This window comes from Carcharodon carcharias, chromosome 21, assembly GCF_017639515.1.
Source record: "Carcharodon carcharias isolate sCarCar2 chromosome 21, sCarCar2.pri, whole genome shotgun sequence".
NCBI lineage: Eukaryota > Metazoa > Chordata > Chondrichthyes > Lamniformes > Lamnidae > Carcharodon > Carcharodon carcharias.
Window position 1 is genome coordinate 90,385,432 of NC_054487.1, and position 18,892 is coordinate 90,404,323.

At 48.2% G+C, this 18,892-nt stretch overlaps 1 protein-coding gene across 7 annotated transcripts in view; it reads left to right on the forward strand.

Annotated features, from left to right (window-relative positions):
* Positions 1-6,756: 6,756 nt before the first annotated feature.
* The window catches only part of osbpl8 (oxysterol binding protein-like 8), a 282,603-nt gene continuing 270,467 nt past the window's right edge, over positions 6,757-18,892 (forward strand). For 4 of the 7 annotated variants that reach the window (XM_041215495.1, XM_041215498.1, XM_041215497.1 and 1 more), the window contains exon 1: positions 6,757-6,888. The gene's annotated coding sequence lies outside the window, so the exon portion shown is untranslated. Of the gene's footprint in view, positions 6,889-9,379; positions 9,402-18,892 lie in introns of those variants that run through there. The other 3 variants (XM_041215499.1, XM_041215501.1, XM_041215496.1) reach the window with 2 other exon arrangements.

Sequence of the window (18,892 nt, forward strand, 5' to 3'; positions counted from 1 at the left end):
TCATTACCCAGAATAAATTGAACCCCTGCAATGGGCAGTTTTCCACCACTTCAACTATAACTTCACCGGTCTTCCATTTGCTCTTTAAATTTATCTTATACAACGGAATAGGTTTAGCATCTCCATGAAGCCCAATTATTACCTTCTCCCGTAATACTCCCTTTGAACAACAAATATCACTATCCCACAACATTAAGGATTGACTAGTCCCTGTGTCTCTTAAAATTTTAACATCTTTACCTGCTCCTGTACAGATGGAAAGACTTTCCCTTAACACACAAAGTTGTTAAACATTGCTGCAATCTGCTCCTCAGAATTCTCTTGAGTAAACTGTGAACACAGTCCCACTTCTTTACCTTTCACTGATTCTCCCTGTTTCACCTGTACACAAACCACTGGTTTCTCCTGTGCCTGAACCTCAGAACCCACAGGACTTTTGCTTCCAGAGCTTTTCTGTACCCCAACAATTCCAACAGATTTTCCTGCAATTTCCAGCACACTGACTTTGTGTGCCCCAATTTATTACGATGAAAACACCTCAATTTTCGAATGTCACTTCTACCTTCAGCACCTTCCTTTCTATTGAGAAAAAACTTCCTTGTCTTCCCTGACTACCTACCTTCCTTTCACCTTCCCACTTTTTAATACTTCTCCAATTTGAAAGGGTGATGGAGAAAAGGTTTAGCTCTATGAACCAACTCATAATCATCAGCTATCTCTGCTGCTTGTCTTAGAGAATCGATCCTCTGTTCCTCCACATGGGTTCTCACTACTGAAGGGATTGAATCTTTAAATTCTTCCAAAACAATTACTTCCCTAAGAGTTGAATAGGTTGTTTGTATTTTAATGCCTGTATCCACCAGTCAAAATTACTTTGTTTTACTCTTTCAAACTCAATATAAGTTCCTCTTCACAGATGCTGTCAGACCTGCTGAGTTTTTCCAGCAATTTTTGTTTTTGTTTCAGATATCCAGCATCCGCAGTATTTTGCTTTTATCAATATAAGTTTGCCCAGGCTGTTTTCTCATGTTCCTAAATTTCTGCCTGTATGCTTCAGGAACCACCTCATATGCACTCAAAATAGCCTTTGTTACCACATCATAATTCACTGACATTTCTTCTGATAGCGAAATATATACCTCACGCACCCTAACAACTTAGACTGTAATAATAATGTCCAGTATTCCTGTGGAAATTTCATTTGTTTAGTTAGCTTCTCAAATGAAATAAAGAATGCTTCAATATCTTTTCCCCCAAACTTTGGAAGTGCTTGTACAAATTTAAACATATTCCCACTGGGTTCTACTCTGGAGATGAATCCTTCCTCACCTACTGGCATCTCTTTTTTAAGGGCCAACATTTTCAGTTGGAATTCTCTCTCTCTCTTCTTCTCTTTCCTCCTTCTCTATCTTCACAATTCTAATTCCCTTTTAATAGCCATTTCTCTGTCCTTTGCTTCAAATTCAAGCTTTTTCAGTTCCTTTGCTTGTTCAAATTTGGTTAGAGCCAACTAGTCTGGGTGCTTTGATGTGTACTTCATTTGTAACTGAAGTCTCACTACTTCTAGCTGTGACACACTAGTGTCAGGTTTCATTTCCAGCTGTAGATGCTGTGCTATACTTTTCATTATATCTGATTTCCTAGCCTCAGGTAACCCAATTTTAACTGATCTGCTAACTCTGATAACTTACTTCTGGTTATTTTCTCCAATCCAATCAGAGTTAACTCTTATACTTCCAGTCTTAACAATTTCCAAAGCCATCTTGCAGTCTCAGCACTTCTAAAATAACTCACCAACTCCTGAATTCAAAGTGCTTCTCGTAGTCGTAACCTTAACATTCATCGATTCCAAACCAATCAAGAATTTACAAATATTTTTATCCTGCTAGAGCCCCCAATTGTTATGAGACAGCCTTTTGGTAAAGCTGAGTTATTTAAAAATCCCAGAGGGAAACTTTAAACAACTGTCATAACCTATAATTTTAAGTGGTATGTTTGAGATGTGACTCTAAATTCAGGAATCAGTCCACCAGTTCTCGAGAGGTTTTATATTAAAATAAATGAAACATTTTATTAAGTTAAAATATGCTAACCACATACACATGGCTACAAATTACTCCCATCATAACTTTCAACAAATTCCTAGACTAATCTCTAAACAGCAACCCATAGACTTTCAGCAGACACCAGGCAAAGCATTTTCGCCTTACAAATTAAAAAAAGAAGTTCCTTTCACTTTGGTTGCTGTGGAGACAGTTATAGGCTTACAGCTGCTTTGATCTTACATTGCCTCTGTCCCACATACACAAAACTGCTATCCTTATACCGAGCAGAGCTCATTGAATGTAAATCCTCATTGTATCACCAGCCTCTTCTAACAATAAAACTATTTTCATAGTACCAATTTTATTAGTAATACAAACATTGCTTGGTCTCTGCTAGCCAGGTGCAAGATTTCACTCCCCTTCTTGAATGCTCTATTCAAAAAGTGCAAATACACTCTCCCTCGCTTACATCTCAAAATCAGTACACATCAAAGCACCCAGACTAGTTGGCTTTAACCCAATACACACCCACAGACTAAACCTCTAGTTTAAAAGAAAAATATTTTACAATAATATTATATACATTCATAGCTTCATGACAGGCAATCAGAACTGCAAGCAGTGCTCCATCTGTGGTCTAACTAGCATTTTATACAGCTCCAACATAACCTCCTTGCTCTTATATTCTATGCCTCGGCTAATAAAGGCAAATCCCATATGTCTTCTTAACCACCTTATCTACCTGCACTGCTGCCTTCAGGGATCTATAGGCATGTACACCAAGGTCTCTCTGATCGTCTGTATTTCCAAGGGTCCTACCATTCATTGTGTAATCCTTTGCTGTGTTAGTCCTCCCAAAATGCATCACCTCACACTTCTCAGGATTAAATTCCATTTGCCACTGCTCTGCCCATCTTACCAGCCCATCTATATCATCCTATAATCTATGACTTTCCTCCTCATTATTTACAACACCATCAATTTTCATGTCATCTGCGAACTTACTGATCATAACCCCTAAATTCATTAATGTACACTACAAACAGCAGGGGTCCTAGCGCCGATCCCTGTGGCACACCACTTGTCACAGGCTTCCAATCGCAAAAACAACCTTTGACCATCTCTCTCTGCCTCCTGCCGCTAAGCCAATTTTGGATCCAACTTGGTAAATTGCCCTGGATCCCATGGGCTCTTACTGTCTTGACCATTTTCCCATGTGGGACCTTCTCAAAAGTTTCACTGAAATCCATGTAGACTACATGAACTGCACTACCCTCATCTACACAACCAGTCACCTCCTCAAAAAATTCAATCAAATTTGTTAGACATGATCTCCCCCTGACAAAGCCATGCTGACTATCCCTGATTAATCCCTGTCTCTCTAAGTGGAGAATAATCCTGTCCTCAGATATTTTTCCAATAGTTTCCCTACCACTGATGTTAGACTCACTGGCCTGTAACTACCTGGTTTATCCCCACTACCCTTCTTGAATAATGGTACCACATTCACTATCCTCCAGACCTCTGTCTCTTCTCCTGTGGCCAGAGAGGATTTGAAAATTAGTGTCAGAGCCCCTGCAATCTCCTCCCTTGCCTCACATAGCAGCCCAGATGGGGTTGGAATCTGGAACACACTGCCTGAGGAGTTGGTAGAGGCAGGAACCCTCACAACATTTAAGAAATATTTAGATAAGCACTTGAAATGCCATAGCATTCAGGGCTACGGGCCAAGTACTGGAAAATGGGATAAGAATAGATAGGTGCTTGCTGGCCAGCACGGACGTGATAGGCTGAAGGGCCTGTTTCTGTGCTGTACAATTCTATGACTCTAACATTTCATCTCCACAATAAGAACACTGTTCTTATTCTTCTTGATTGAAGATTTTAATTTCTTTTATGTTAGTGCAATCCAACTGGAAAAGGTGGAGATAAAAGCAAAAAACTGTGGATGCTGGAAATCCAAAACAAAAACAAAAATAAAAATACCTGGAAAAACTCAGCAGGTTTGGCAGCATCTGCAGAGAGGAACACAGTTAGCGTTTCGAGTCCGTATGACCCTTCAACAGAACTAAGAAAAAATAGAAAGGAGGTAAAATATAAGCTGGTTTAAGGGGATTTGGAACAGGTAGAGCTGAATAGAGGGCCAGTGATAGGTGGAGATAGCCAAAAGATGTCACAGACAAAAGGACAATGAGGTATTGACGGTGGTGATATTAGCTAAGATATGTGCTAATGGGGACATTAAGGTTAGAAAGCAGGACAAGCGAGGTGCAGATAGCCCTAGTGGGGGTGGGGTGGGGGGAAGGGATCTAAATAGGCTAAAAGGCAAAGATAAAACAATGGATGGAGATACATTTAAAAATAATGGAAATAGGTGGGAAAAGAAAAATCTATATAAATTATTGAAAAAAGGGGGATTGGAAAGGGGGTGGGGATGGAGGAGAGAGTTCATGATCTAAAGTTGTTGAACTCAATATTCAGTCCGGAAGGCTGTAAAGTGCCTAGTCGGAAGATGAGCTGCTGTTCCTCCAGTTTGCGTTGAGCTTCACTGGAACATTGCAGCAGGCCAAGGACGGACATGTGGGCATGAGAGCAGGGTGGAGTGTTGAAATGGCAAGCGACATGGAAGTCTGGGTCAAGCTTGCGGACAGACCGAAGGTGTTCCGCAAAGCAGTCACCCAGTCTGCGTTTGGTCTCTCCAATGTAGAGGAAACCGCATTGGGAGCAACGAATGCAGTAGACTAAATTGAGGGAAGTGCAAGTGAAATGCTGCTTCACTTGAAAGGAGTGTTTAGGCCCTTGGATGGTGAGGAGAGGGGAAGTAAAGGGGCAGGTGTTGCACTTTCTGCGGTTGCATGGGAAGGTGCCATGGGAGGGGGTTGAGGTGTTGGGAGTGATGGAGGAGTGGACCAGGGTGTCCCGGGGGGAACGATCCCTGTGGAATGCCACCGGGGGGGTGAAGGGAAGATGTGTTTGGTGGTGGCATCATGCTGGAGTTGGCGGAAATGGTGGAGTATGATCCTTTGAATGTGGAAGCTGGTGGGGTGATAAGTGAGGACAAGGGGGACCCAATCATGGTTCTGGGAGGGAGAGGAAGGTGGGAGGGCGGATGCATGGGAGATGGGCTGGACATGGTTGAGGGCCCTGTCAACAGCACCTCATCTTCCGACTAGGCACTTTACAGCCTTCCGGACTGAATACTGAGTTCAACAATTTTAGATCATGAACTCTGTCCTCCATCCCCACCCCCTTTCCAATCCCCCTTTTTTCAATAATTTATATAGATTTTTCTTTTCCCACCTATTTCCATTATTTTAAAATGTATTTCCATCCATTGTTTTATCTCTACCTTTTAGCCTATTTCGATCCCTTCACCCCACCCCACCCCCACTAGGGCCATCTGTACCTTGCTCGTCCTGCTTTCTACCCTTAATTAGCACATTCCTTAGATAATATCACCACCTTCAACACCTCTCTGTCCTTTTGTCTGTGACATCTTTTGGTTATCTCCACCTATCACTGGCCCTCTATCCAGCTCTAGCTGTCCCACCCACCACCTTAAACCAGCTCATATTTCAGCTCTTTTACATTTTTCCTTAGTTCTGTTGAAGAGTCATTCGGACTCGAAACGTTAACTGTGTTCCTCCCTGCAGATGCTGCCAGACCTGCTGAGTTGTTCCAGGTATTTTGACTTTTGGAAATGTTGGAGAGCTGCAAATGCAAATGCTTCGGGTCCTTTGTGAGTGCAGAGCCCCAGGCTGCTGCCTCCTGTCTCCGGTGAATGTCAAAGACCGCGCGGTGCAAGTTTGGCAAAGTACAAGGGGACTTGTCCCTGATATCCAGACCGACATTTATCCCTTAACAACACCTGACCTTACCAGCCCACATTCATTCCATGGACAGAAACAATCCACTTGAAACATAACAGCTGCTGATTATCACCGCGCTGTCTGTGGGATCTTGCTCTGTACACACGAGCTGCTGAGTTTCCTGCATCCCCACAGTGACTGGAGTTTACAGGGGAATCCCGAGCGGGGCCGGACTCCCTCCCTGTCCTGACCCATCCCATTCTGCAAGGGGTTTGTGTCTGTTCAGAAACGTTCACCATCTCCACTGTCACCGCCGTTTATTTGGTGTCATGTTCAGCGGCGGTTTGTGAGCGGAGGAGGGACCGGGCTGGGCTGGGCTGGGAGGACTGGGCTGGGCTGGGAGGACCGGGCTGGGCTGGGCTGGGAGGACCGGGCTGGGAGGACTGGGCTGGGAGGACCGGGCTGGGCTGGGCTGGGAGGACCGGGCTGGGAGGACCGGGCTGGGCTGGGAGGACTGGGCTGGGAGGACCGGGCTGGGCTGGGAGGACCGGGCTGGGAGGACTGGGCTGGGCTGGGAGGACTGGGCTGGGAGGACCGGGCTGGGCTGGGAGGACTGGGCTGGGAGGACCGGGCTGGGAGGACCGGGCTGGGCTGGGAGGACCGGGCTGGGAGGACTGGGCTGGGAGGACCGGGCTGGGCTGGGAGGACCGGGCTGGGAGGACCGGGCTGGGAGGACCGGGCTGGGAGGACTGGGCTGGGAGGACCGGGCTGGGCTGGGAGGACCGGGCTGGGAGGACCGGGCTGGGAGGACCGGGCTGGGAGGACTGGGCTGGGAGGACTGGGCTGGGCTGGGAGGACCATCTTGCTGCAGTTGCACGGCTCCAGGGCTCCAGTCGGATCAATGGATAGTGAGTGAGTGAGCGGGGAGCAGAGTCAGGGGAGAGTAATGGTTCACAGAGAGATGGAGCGGAGCTCGAGCAGGATCGGGGCAGCCATGGAGTGAGGGAGCGGGAGAGAGAGAGAGAGAGGAAAAGGTACCGGGGGGGGGGGGGGATCGATCTGAAGAGAGGATCCAGGTGTGAGCGGGGGGGAGGATCGAATTCCACCCGTTAATCACAAACTTCATCCCGTCTCCCCCCCTCCCCGTCTCTCCCCTCCCGTCTCTCCCCTCCCCGTCTCTCCCCTCCCCGTCTCTCCCCTCCTCCCCCCCCGCTCTCCCCTCTTCCCCCCCCCCCCCCGTCTCTCCCCCCCCCCCCCCCCGTCTCCCCCCCCCGTCTCTCCCCCCCCCCCCCCGTCTCCCCCCCCCGCCCCCCCCCCGTCTCTCCCCTCTTCCCCCCCCGTCCTCTCCCCTCTTCCCCCCCCCCCGTCTCTCCCCTCTTCCCCCCCCGTCTCTCCCCTCTTCCCCCCCCCCGTCTCTCCCCTCTTCCCCCCCCCGTCTCTCCCCTCTTCCCCCCCGTCTCTCCCCTCTTCCCCCCCCCCCGTCTCTCCCCTCTTCCCCCCCCCCGTCTCTCCCCTCTTCCCCCCCCCGTCCTCTCCCCTCTTCCCCCCCCCCCGTCTCTCCCCTCTTCTCCCCCTTCCCCCCCCCCCCCCGTCTCTCCCCTCTTCCGCCCCCCTCTCCCTTCTCCCCTCCCCCCCCCCGTCTCTCCCCTTCCCCCCCCGTCTCTCCCCTCCCCCCCCCCCGTCTCTCCCCTCCCCCCCCCCCCGTCTCTCCCCTCCCCCCCCCCCCGTCTCTCCCCTCTTCCCCCGTCTCTCCCCTCTTCCCCCCCCCCGTCTCTCCCCTCTTCCCCCCCCCCGTCTCTCCCCTCTTCCCCCCCCCCGTCTCTCCCCTCTTCCCCCCCCCGTCCTCTCCCCTCTTCCCCCCCCCCGTCTCTCTTCCCCCCCCCCCGTCTCTCTTCCCCCCCCCCCCCGTCTCTCTTCCCCCCCCCCCCGTCTCTCTTCTCCCCCCCCCCCCGTCTCTCTTCTCCCCCCCCCCCCCGTCTCTCTTTTCCCCCCCCCCCCGTCTCTCTTTCCCCCCCCCCCCCGTCTCTCTTCCCCCCCCCCCCGTCTCTCTTCCCCCCCCCCCCCCTTGTCTCTCTTCCCCCCCCCCCCCCTTGTCTCTCTTCTTCCCCCCCCCCCCGGTCTCTCCCCTCTCCCCCCCCCCTGTCTCTCTTCCCCCCCCCCCTGTCTCTCTTCCCCCCCCCCCCCTGTCTCTCTTCCCCCCCCCCCCCTGTCTCTCTTCCCCCCCCCCCCTGTCTCTCTTCCCCCCCCCCCCCTGTCTCTCTTCCCCCCCCCCCCCTGTCTCTCTTCCCCCCCCCCCCCCTGTCTCTCTTCCCCCCCCCCCCTGTCTCTCTTCCCCCCCCCCCCCTGTCTCTCTTCCCCCCCCCCCCCTGTCTCTCTTCCCCCCCCCCCCCCCTGTCTCTCTTCCCCCCCCCCCCCTGTCTCTCTTCCCCCCCCCCCCCCTGTCTCTCTTCCCCCCCCCCCCCCCTGTCTCTCTTCCCCCCCCCCACCCCTGTCTCTCTTCCCCCCCCCCCCCCTGTCTCTCTTCCCCCCCCCCCCCCTGTCTCTCTTCCCCCCCCCCCCCCCTGTCTCTCTTCCCCCCCCCCACCCCTGTCTCTCTTCCCCCCCCCCCACCCCTGTCTCTCTTCCCCCCCCCCACCCCTGTCTCTCTTCCCCCCCCCCCACCCCTGTCTCTCTTCCCCCCCCCCCCCGCCCCTGTCTCTCCCCCCCCCCCCCCACCCCGTCTCTCCCCCCCCCCCCCCCACCCCGTCTCTCCCCCCCCCCCCCCACCCCGTCTCTCCCCCCCCCCCCCCCACCCCGTCTCTCCCCCCCCCCCCCCCCACCCCGTCTCTCCCCCCCCCCCCCCCCACCCCTGTCTCTCTTCCCCCCCCCCACCCCTGTCTCTCTTCCCCCCCCCCCACCCCTGTCTCTCTTCCCCCCCCCCACCCCTGTCTCTCTTCCCCCCCCCCCACCCCTGTCTCTCTTCCCCCCCCCCACCCCGTCTCTCCCCCCCCCCCCCCACCCCGTCTCTCCCCCCCCCCCCCCCCACCCCTGTCTCTCCCCTCTTTGTCTCCTCCCACTTCCCCCCGTTTCCCCCTCTCCTCCCCCTTTTTGAAATGTGTCTTTCTACAAAAATGTGCTTAATTTTGGAATGGAGGGTCTGTTATTCAAGTTCCGATTCTTTACTTGTATTTTTATAGACACATTTAGAACCTCATTAGGATTTCGTCTTTAACAACTACGCAGTGAATGAATTTTAGTTAATTCATAGTTAGGAAGTTGTTACTTTTGTGTGGGTGTAATGCAAATTTTGCTCCAATTTAAACTTTATCTGCAGCATTGTTGTATCGCACAGATGCTGAGGGTACGTAAATGTGGAGCTTATTCTCGATTGGTCTCGCGAGCAAACTGCAGTGAGAGAATTTCCGTTTTGTTCCCGAGTTAGATTGGCCTGGCAGTGACATCTCCTGATTGGTTTGGAATTGGGCTTGATCAGGAATCTGAATTGCATAGTTACTACTTGGTGACTTAGCCAAATGGCTCGGATATGTACTGGTTCTCCAGTTTAAAGGTAGCTTTAAATTGTCGCTCAAGGTTTTGACCTATTTTAAAGGAAATAGGAGCCGTGAGAATATTTCGTTTACATTAAATTTGTTAAGAAAATTTTGTATCATCAGAATTTGTTTCTATTTTTCTAAGCCTCTCTTCCCCTCCCATCATTTTATTTAATCTCTGGAAGGTGGTGAATCTTTATGGAAGCACTGTTTTGTAGGCATTCTCAGGATTATTCTCGCTAGTGATGTTTATTCACATTTGGACCTTAACTATGAGTGTTGGCAGCTTGTTCAACAGCAAAAAAGGCATCTCAACTGCGTTTGATTCTGGCCTATCTTCCATCTATGTGCACTTCTATCAGGGGTCCAGATCAAGATCAGGGATCCTGTGTGGGCTTTTCTCCTCCTTGACTGCAGGCTCGTGCAGCGAGTTGTTGCACTCTGAATGCCACTCAGCACAGGTCAGCAGTTCAGCTTGTGGTAGGAAGAATAGTCAAGTGGGAGACCTCAGTAAAGCACAGATATCAGCATCCATGATTCAAACTTCAGGTCAGTGCAGTCATCCCTGCTTCTGATGAAAGGCTATCAACTTGAAACGCTAACTCTGTTTCTCTCTACAAATGCAGCCTGACCAGCTCAGTTTTTCCAGCATTTTTTCTTCTTATCTGTGTTTCTATGCCTTGTGCATTATTTCCTTGTTGTCACTGAGTGGCTTTCCCAGATATGAGCTATTTGACCTCCACTTTGTGAAAGGTTCTCCGACAGGTGCATGAAGTTATGAGATATCCGTACATTCGGAACTGTGCACAACCAATCAGGTGGCCAGATTCTCTATTGGATATTTTTTCTATATTTGTTGACGCTGGTCTTTTGTTTCTGAAGCTATACAGCTGAAAACCTGTTGACATATTTGTAATTTGTTTGGGGAGTTGCAAGCCTGAACCTGAATCCCCCGACTGTTACAGAATGTTGATATTTCAGCTTACGCACATAAAACACTTGCATTCATTGTGCAATGAGGCTCTTTCTGAAATGCTCTTTCCCTCCTCTTCCCTTGTGTATATTAAGAAAAGGAAATGCTTAGGCAGATTATCAAAATAAAATATGGAGAAAGCTTCCTTTTTTTCGCTGATTTCCACTTGTACTTCAATGGGGTAGGTTATGGTTTATCTTGGTTTTATTTACCGACCTTGAATTGACTGTCTCACTCCAGCTTGAATGCTGATCAGAGGAGGCAATGGCGTAGTGGGATTGTCACTGGACTAGCAATCCAGAGACCCAGAGTAAAGCTCTGGGGATCCAGGTTCAAATCCCACTATGGCAGATGGAATTTGAATTTAATAAAAATCTGGAATTAAAAGTCCGATGAATCTAAAAGTCAGTTGTTGTAAAAAGCCACTCATGTACTTCAGGGTCTGGCCTACACCTGACTCCAGATGGCTGCCTCTTAAATGCCCTCTGAAATGGCTGAGCAAGCCACTTAGTTTTGTAAACCGCTACAAAGCCTTTAAGGAATGAAACCAGGTGGGCCATTCAGCATCGACTTAGCCACCTGAAATGACAATGGTGCTGCTCCTGCACTCCGTCGACCCCTTACTAACATCTGGGGGCTAGTGCTAAAATTGGGAGAGCTGTCTCATAGACTAGAAACAGCCTGACATAGTTATACTCCCAGAATTGTGCCTTACAGATAATCTGAAATGTACACTATCACCAGAAGGTCAGACACAATGGTGGCGGCACAGTGGTATACAGTCGGGAGGGAGTTGCCCTGGGAGTCCTCAACATTGCTTCTGGACCCCATGAAGTCTCATGACATCAGGTCAAACATGGGCACGGAAACCTTCTGCTGATTACCACGTACAGCCCTCCGTTTGCTAATGAATCAGTGCTCCTCCATGTTAAACACCACTTGGAGGAAGCACTGAGGGTGGCAAGGGTGCAGGACGTGCTCTGGGTGGGGGACTTCAATGTCCATCTCCAAGAGTGGCTCGGTAGCACCACTACTGACTGAGCTGGCCAAGTCCTAAAGGACCGAGCTACTAGATTGGGTCTGCAGCAGGTGATGAGGGAACCAACAAGAGGGAAAAACATACTTAACTCATCCTTGCCAACCTGTCTGCTGCGATGCATGACGGCATCGGTAGGAATGACCACCGCAAGCCGTTGTGAAGACAAGGTCCCGCATTCACATTGAGGATACCCTCCCTCGTGTTATGTGGCACTACCCCTGTGCTAAATGGGATAGGTTTCAAACAGATCTAGCAACTCAACTGGGCATCCATGAGATACTGTGGGCCATCAGCAGCAGCAGAATTGTACTCGACCACAATTTGCAATCTCATGTCCTGGCATATTCCCCACTCTACCATTACCAGCAAGCCAGGGGATCGACCCTGGTTCAGTGAAGAGTGCAGGAGGAGCACCAGACATACCTGAAAATGAGGTGTCAACCTGGTGAAGCGACAACACAGGACTACATGTGTGTCAAATAGCATAAGCAGCAATTGATAGACAGAGCTAAACAATCCCCAAACCAACGGATCAGATCTAAGCTCTGCAGTCCTGCCACATCCAGTCGTGAATGGTGGTGGACAATTAAACAACTCACTGAAGGAGGAGGCTCCACAAATATCCCATCCTCAATGAAGGAAGAGCCCAGCACATGAGTTGCTAGATCTGTTCAAAGTCTATCCCATTTAGCACAGTAGTATTGCCACACAACGTGATGGAGGGTATCCTTAACCAGAATGACCCATCTTGGCCTCCTGCAGAGGTTCCCAGCATCACAGATTCAGCCAATTTGATTCTCACATGATATCAAGAAACGGCTGAAGGCACTGGATAAGTGCAAAGGTTAAGGGGCCCTGACAATATTCTGGCAATAACACTGAAGAATTGTACTCCAGAACCTGCTGCACCCCTAGTCAAGCTGTCCCAGTACAGCTACAACACTGGCATCTACCCGGCTATGTGGAATATTGCCCAGGTATGTCCTGTACACAAAAAGCAGGACAAATCCAACCAGGCCAGTTACCACCCCATCAGTAAAGTGTTGGAAGAGGTCATTAACAGTGCTTTCAAGGCACTTACTTAACAATAACTTGCTCGCAGATGCTCAGTTTGGGTTCCGCCAGGGTCACTCAGCTTCTTATCTCATTACAGCCTTGGTTCAAACATGGACAAAAGAGCTGAACTCCCAAGGTGAGATGAGAGTGACTGCCCTTGACATCAAGGCAACATTTGACCGAGTGTGGCATCAAGGAGCCCTAGCAGAACTGGAGTTAATGGGAATCAAGGGCAAAACTCTCCACTGGTTGGAGTCATACTGAGCACAAAGGAAGATGATTGTGGTCAGTCCTAGGGCATCACTGCAGGAGTTCCTCAGGGTAGTGTCCTGGGTCCAACTCTCTTCAGCTGCTTCATCAATGATCTTCCTTCCATCATAAGGTCAGAAGTGGGGATGTTCGCTGATGATTGCACAATGTTCAGCACCATTCGCGACTCCTCAGATACTGAAGCAGTCCACGTCTAAATGCAGTGAGACCTGGACAATATCCAGGCTTGGGCTGACGTTGTGCCACACAAGTGCCAGGCAATGACCAAATTCAATAAGAGAGAGTCTGTCCATCACCCATTGACGTTCAATGACATTATTGTTGCTGAATCCCTCACTATCAACATTCTGAATGTTATCATTGACCAGAAATTGAACTCACTAGCCATACAAATACTGTGGTTGCAAGAGCAGGTCAGAGGCTAGGAATCCTGCAGTGAATAACTCACCACCTGACTCGCCAAAGCCTGTCCACCAACTACAAGGCATACTTCAGGAGTGTGATGGAATAGTCCCCACTTGCCTGATGAGTGCAGCTCCCACAACACTCAAGGAGCTCGACACCATCTAGGACAAAGTAGCCCACTTGATTGGCACCACATCCACAAACATTCACAGTGACAGCAATGTGTATATCTACAAAATGCACTGCAGGAACTCACCGAGACTCCTTAACTGTATCTTCCAAACCCATGACCACTACCTCCTGGAAGATCAAGGGCAGCGGGCAATGATAACACCACCACCTGGAAGTTCCCCTCCAAGGCACTCACCATCCTGACTTGTAAATATATTACCGTTCCTTCACACACTGGGTTAAAATCCTGGAACTCCCTCCCTAACAGCACAGTGGGTGTACCTACGCCACATGGACTGCTGAGGTTTAAGAAGCACCCTTCTCACCAATACTTTCTCATGGGCAATTAGGGATGGGCAAAAAATGCTGGCCTAGCCAACGATGCCCACATCCTGTGAATGAATAAAAAAATGTTTTGACTGGATATGGTAGCACTGCAGAACTTTTTGAGCCAGTGCCTAGAAGGTCATACAAGAGAGGCAGTGGTCCTGGACTTAATTTTATGGAATGAAGCCAGGCATGTAGTAGGTATTGGTGGGAGAGCATTTTGCAGATAGTGATCATAACTCTGTTAGATTCAAGATTCTTATGGAAAAGGACAAGGATGGGCCAGAAATCAGAGTTCTAAATTGGGGGAAGGCTCATTTTAATAAGATCAGATATGATTTGGCCGAGCAGTGGGACTCATTCAAGAAGGAAATAGGGAGAATATAGGGCCAACATATTCCAGTAAAGACAAAGGGTGGATCAACAAATCCAGGGAACCCTGGATGTCGAGGGATATGCAGGATTGGATAAAGAGAAAAAGGGAGGCTTATGGCAGATACAGAGGGCTCAAAACAGCGGAAGCCTGAGACGAGTATAGAATGTGTAGGGGGGAACTTAAAAAGGAAATTAGGAGAGCAAACAGGGCACATGAAAAAACATTGGCAGGTAAAATAAAGAAAATCCAAAATTATTTTACAAGTACATTAAGAGTAAGAGGATAACTAAAGAAAGAGTAGGGCCCATTAAGGACCAGAGTGATAATTTGTGTGTGGAGCCGGAAGACGTAGGTAGGGTTCTAAATGAATACTTTGTGTCGGTGTTCGCAAGTGAGAGGGACGACGTGGGATTGCCTACTCCTGCTCCTAGTTCTTATGTTCTTATGTATAGAAATCAGGCAGAAGGACTGTGATATAATTAAAGAAATTAGCATGGAAAGGGAGGAGGTTTTGAGTGATCTGGCAGGCTTAAAAGTAGATAACTCTCCAGGCCCAGATGAAATGTATCCCAGGCTGTTGAGTGAGGCAAGGGAGGAGATAGCACTGGCAATAATTTTCAATACCTCTCTGGCCACAGGAGAGGTGCCAGAGGACTGGAGGACAGCCAATGTGGTACAGTTATTCAAGAAGGGAGGAAGGGATAAACCAGGGAATTACAGGCCAGTCAGTCTGACCTCAGTGATGGGGAAGCTATTGGAAGCGATTCTGAGGGACAGAATTAATGTACACTTGGAGAGGCAGGGATTAATCAAAGACAATCAGCATGGTTTTGTTAAGGGGAAGCCATGTCTGACAAATTTGATTGAATTTTTCGAAGAGGTGACCAGGTGTGTAGATGAGGGCAATGCATTTGACGTAGTCTACTTGGACTTCAGCAAGGCTTTTGATAAGGCCCCGCATGGGAGACTGATAACGAATGTAAGAACCCATGGGATCCAAGGCAATTTTGCAAATTGGATCCAGAATTGGCTGAGTGGCATGAAGCAGAGGGTGATGGTCAAGGGGTGTTTTTGTGACTGGATGCCTGTGTCCAGTGGGGTTCCACAGGGATCTGTGTTGGGTCCCTTGCTGATTGTGATATATATAAACGATTTAGATTTGAACGTAGGAGGGTTGATCAGTAAGTTTGCAGATGACATGAAAATTGGTGGGGTGGTAAATAGTGAGGACGATATAGACGGGCTGGTCAGATTGGCTGATCAGTGGCAAATGGAATTTAATCCGGATCAGTGTGAGGTGATGCACTTGGGCAAGACAAACAAGGCATGGGAATACACAGTGAATGGTAGGACCCTGGGAAGTACTGAGGATCAGAGAGACCTTGTTGTGCATGTCCACTGGCCCTTTAAGGTAGCGGGACAAGTAGATAAGGTGGTTAAGAAGGCATATGGGATACTTGCCTTTATTAGCCGAGGTATAGAATTTAAGAGCAGCGAAATTATGTTGGAACTGTATAAAACGCTAGTTAGGCCACAGCTAGAGTGTTGCGTGCAGTTCTGGAATCCGCATTATAGGAAGGATGTGATTGCACGAGAGATGGTGCAGAGGAGATTTACCAGGATGTTGCCTAGGCTGGAGAGTTTTAGTTATGAGGAGAGGTTGGATAGACTGGGGTTATTTTCCCTGAAGCAGAGGAGATTGAGGGGGGACATGATTGAGGTGTATAAAATTATGAGGGGCATAGATAGGGTAGACAGGAAGGAACTTTTCCCCTTGGTGGAGGGATCAATAACCAAGGGGCATAGATTTAAGGTAAGGGGCAGGAGGTTTAGAGGGGATGGAAGGAAGAATTTTTTCACCCAGAGGGTGGTGGGAATCTGGAACTGATACCCTGAAAGGGTGGTAGAGGCAGAAACCTTCATAACATTTAAGTATTTGGATGTGCACTTGCGATGCCATGGCATACAAGGTGATGGGCCTAGTGCTGGAAAATGGGATTAGAATAGTTAGGTACTTGTTCGACCAGCGCACACTTGAAGGGCTGAAGGGCCTTTTTCCTTGCTGTAGACCTCTTTGACTCTATGACTATGACCTGATCTATTATGGGATCACTCAGCTCTGTCTTTTGCATTCTGCTTGTGTTGTTCGGCATGAAAGCTGTCCTGTGTTGTAGCTTCATCAGGTTGACACCCTACTTTTAGTGCTGTTCCTAGCATGCCCTTCTGCATTCTACATTGAACCAGGGCTGAAACTACCCCCCAACCACACTGGCCTGATGGTAATGGTGGATTGGGGTCGTGTGGTTACAGGTTGTGGTTGTATACAATAGCACTGCTGCTAATGGCCCACTGTGCCCCATGGATATCCAGTTTTGAATTGCTAGATCTGTTTGCAATCTATCCCATTTAGCACATTGGTAGTGCCACACAACACAATGGAGGGCATCCTCAACCTGAAGACAGGATTTCGTCTCCATGATGACTGTGCGGTGGTCACTCCTGCCGATACTGTCATGGACAGATGCATCTGCAGCAGGCAGGCTGGTGAGGATGAGGTCAATTAGGCTTTTCCCTTTTGTTGGTTTCCTCACCACCTGCCGCTATGTCCTTTAGGACTCGGCCAGCTTGGTCAGTAGTGGTGCTACCGAGCCACTCTTGGTGATGGACATTGAAATCCCCCACCCAGAGTACAACCTACACTCTTTCTATCCTCAGTGCTTGTGGTAGTTGGCAGGAGGTTTCCTTGCCCATGTTTGACCTGATGTCATGAGAGTTCACAGGGTCGATGTTGATGACTCCCAGGGAAACTCCCTCCCGACTGTATATCACTGTGCTGCCACCCCTACTGAATCTGTGCTGCTGGTGGGACAGGACATACCCAGGGACGGTGATGGTGGTGTCTGAGACATTATCTGTAAGATATGATTCCGTGAGGATGACTATGTCAGGTTGTTGCTTGACTAGTCTGTGAGACAGCTCTCCCAATTTTGGCACTTAGCCCCCAGAGGTTAGAAAGGAAGACTTTGCAGGGTTGACAGGGCCTAAGTCGATGCTGGGTGTTCTGTTTGGCCTCATTCCTTTTTTGTGACTTTGCAGTGGTTTGATACAACTGAGTGGCTTGCTGGGCCATTTCAGAGGGCATTGGGTCTGGAATCATGTGTAGGCCAGACCACGTAAGGATGACATTTCTTTCCCTAAAGGGCATTAGTGAACCAGATGGGTTTTTACAACAATCGGCACTGATTCCATGGTCATCGTTAGACCTTTAATTTCAGATTTTTAGTGAATTCAAATTCCACCACCTGCCCTGTTGGGATTTGAATCCAGTCCCCAGAGCATTACCCTGGATCTCTGGATTACTGGTCCTAGGGATTGGCGACAAATGCTGATCTTGCCAATGATGCCCACATCCCATGAAAGAATAAATAAAAAAGGAATGGATTTTTCCACAGGCATTTGGCTTGGTATGTTTATCTGAAGAAATGTTAATGATTAGTTTAAAAATGTTGTTAAATGTTTGCTTCCTTCTCAAAGAATTTACAGTCTTTTTGCTTTTCACACTATCAAAATAGATAACTCTGTTGTGAAGTGGTTATGACCATTAACTCCAAAATAAAACTTGAATTTCATCAGTGGGTTTGAACTGGATGGTGGAGCTTCAAATTAGCTGCTTCAGTGAAGCAAGCTAGAACTTCAAGTCAAAATGAAAGAGGACTTTGAAGCTGATGTTACACATTTTCTATTTTCTACTCTTGCCATATGTTAATCATTAGCTGGGCAGATTTACAGGAGTGCCTGTGGTGCGACCACCACTACCTCTCATATCCTCCCCACACCTCCTCCCCACCCCCCACCTTCACCCACCTCATGAAAGGAAAGTGCTCTCTTCATTTTAGTGTTCCACCAGAGTGTGTGGGAAAGGTTGGGAGTTTAAGAGAGGAATTGCCATGACTTAATATTCTTTTTGCTCTTCTATTCCCTTCCCGCTTAAAAATATGAAAGTTGAGGGGTGTGTGCAAGGAAAGAAAATTCAGGCCTGCGGAAGAACAATGAGGGAAGTAGGGTGTTTTATTATTGTTTTAAACAAGAGCTTTGAATCTAACATTTTACTATTCATGCATGTGAAAATGCACGTGAAATAAGTGAAACTCCAAACTAATTTTAGTGAATCCAGGGATAAATACTGATCATCAGATTTTTTCATTGTGTCTAAACATTTTCCTGTTCAGAGTTTTCATTTTGGTATCCACTGCAATAACCTAATTTGTATTTTGCATCAATCTATTGCAAGTTGGGTACAGGAGCTATTGTTAAATATCATTTATGTTAGATTTCTGTACGTTGCAAATATAACAATTAGTGTTTCCAATTACAGAAAATACAGCTAATTCCATAAAAAAGTCATGGTCTTAAAGCTTTTATATATTTATGTTCAAAAGTGGCACAAGTTGCAATATTTTAAATATTGTAGTTAACTATTATGAAACAACTGGTTAAAAGTACACATCTGGAGGGGAATATTATTAACTAACACTGAGCAGGCTGGGGCACTTTTCTCTGGAAAAGGGGAGGTGTGACCCAATTGAGTTCTTGATAGGGTAGATGCAGAGTGGCTGTTTCTACTTGTAAGGGAATCGAAAACGAGGGGGCATAAATATAAAAGCAAAAAAAAGGATGCTGGAAATCCGAAACAAAAATACCTGGAAAAACTCAGCAGGTCTGACAGCGTCTGCGGAGAGGAACACAGTTAACATTTCGAGTCCGTATGACCCTTCATCAGAACTAAGGAAATAGAAAAATGAGGTGAAATATAAGCTGGTAGAGAAGGGTGGGACAGGTAGAGCTGGGTAGGGGGCCAGTGATCGGTGGAGGAAAAGAAGGGATTGCCAAA